The sequence below is a fragment of the Carlito syrichta genome, unplaced genomic scaffold (genome assembly GCF_000164805.1).
Source record: "Carlito syrichta isolate Samal-C Ts95f unplaced genomic scaffold, Tarsius_syrichta-2.0.1 Scaffold135605, whole genome shotgun sequence".
Taxonomy (NCBI): domain Eukaryota; kingdom Metazoa; phylum Chordata; class Mammalia; order Primates; family Tarsiidae; genus Carlito; species Carlito syrichta.
The window spans coordinates 297,346-299,523 of record NW_007079701.1 but is presented as its reverse complement, the minus strand read 5'-3'; positions in this window follow the sequence as shown (position 1 = coordinate 299,523).

The following is a 2,178-nucleotide window of genomic DNA, read 5'->3' as shown; positions in this document are numbered from 1 at the left end:
GAGGAGGAAGAAGAAGAAGAAGAAGAAGAAGAAGAAGAGAAATGAGAGAGACAGAGAAATGCACAGGCTAAGAGTGAGAGACACTCTACTAATCTTTACAGAAATGATCTATGCTGGAGCCCTCCAACACTTAGCCAGGCCATTTACTGCTCTGCCTTAGCCTTCACTTCCTATTTATACTGAGCCTAGAGGCCATCCAGAAGTGAAAGATGAGAATCTTCTCAGGTCTGTTGTGAACATGCTTTCTGCTCTGAGCCTGCACATGGCTCTCTAAATTCCCCCAAATACATGTGTGCTTTTGAATGTCTGAATTTATTCCTTTTGTTTCTACTTGCTATGTAATAATTGTACATATTTATGGGATACAGAATTATATTTCAGTATTTGTATACAATGTGTAATGATCAATTCAGGGTAGTTAGCATATCCAACACCTCAAACATTTATCATTTCTTAGTGTTGTGAATGTTTGAAATCCTCTTTTTTGGCTTTTTGAGAATGTGCAATAGATTATGATTAACCACATTTACCCTGCAGTGCTTTAGAACCCCAGAACTCATTCATCCTATCTAGCTGTAATTTCGTATCTGTTAACCAACCTCTCCCCATTCTCTCCTCCCCCCACCCTTCCCATCCTCTGATACCCACATTGTATTCTTTATACTCACTCCCATGAGCTTACTTTTCTTTTTAGCTCCCATACATGTGTGAGAACATGTCGTTCTTATCTTTCTGAGCCTGGCTTATTTCATTTACCATAATATCCTCCAGGTTCAGCCATGTTGCTATAAATGACAGAATTTCATTCTTCTTTATGGCTGAATAGTATTCCATGTGTATATATACCACATTTGCTTTATCCATTCAACTGTTGATGGACATTTAGGAATCATCCATATCTTAACTATTGTTAATAGCGCTACAATAAACATTAGGGGTGCCAATATAACTTTGATGTACTGATTTCCTTTCCTTTGGAAAAATACCCAGTAGGGGATTCCTGGATGATGTGGTAGTTCTATTTTTAGTTTTTTGAGAAATCTCCATACTTATCCATTATGGTTGTAATAATTTACATTCCCTCCGAAGCATATTTCCTTTTCTCTGCATCCTCTCTCTCTTCAGCATTGTTATTTTTTGTCCTTTTGATAATAGCCATTCTCACTGCTGTGAGATGTTACCTCACTGTGGTTTTGATTTGTATTTCCCTGATGATTAGTCAGGTTGAGCATGTTTTCATGTATTTGTTGGCTATTTGTATATCTTCTTTTGAGGAATTCCTATTCAGATCCTTTGCCCACTTTTTAATTGAATTGTGTTTATTTCCTGTTAAGTTGTTTGAGTTCCTTTGTATTGAATGCCTGATTTCTGAAAGAACCTGTCTCCCTAATCTTTCCTTTCAGGGTTTTGGTGCTCTACTGTGTGCTTCAGTGGTAATCTTCTGTCCTAGTGGCTGTGGGTTTTTCATTTGCCTTACAGTGTTGTTGAGGTGTACACACTGTTCTACCCTGCGTGAAGTCCAAGTCACCTGAAGCTGAGAGGAGGCCCTTGGGTCAGTCCTTAGCACCCTCCAGGCAAGTGAAAACAGGCAAACACAATTCTTTGCAAACATAGTCTGCTCTGCCCCCTCTGGAGCCAGGGACCAGGGTCCTGCACTGGGATTGTGGCTGCCATCAAGCCTGCTGCTCTGTGGAGCTGGAGAGTAGGGTGGAACAAAGACCGAGGAATTTTTCTCCTGTTTTTATGTTGCCTTTCTCTTGATTCTGTGTTTTCCTGAAACTTTTATCATTTTACATTATCCTGACAAAGTTGATTTTGACGGTTTATGCTTGGATTTTTGATATTTCTGTGGAGGACCAGCTTTCGGAGCTGCCTACTCTGCCTTTGTGCTGATGCCCCAGGCCAGAAGCCAGAAAATTTTAAGTGTTGGCAACAAAATGTGTTTTTGTCTCACAGGGTGAGGCTTTGGGTTAAAGCTTTCAGGTCCTTAATAGGCGAAGTGCCCAGTACAACCCAGCAAGCAATAGCACAGTTAAAGTTCTAATTCATATGTTTTCTTCCCTGCCATATCCCTTTAGTTCATTTTGTATCTTTAGATATAATGATAAGTTCTTTTAAAAGGTTTTTTCTTCCATACTGTAGGCAATGGACACTTTGTTACTTTATTTCATATTTCAT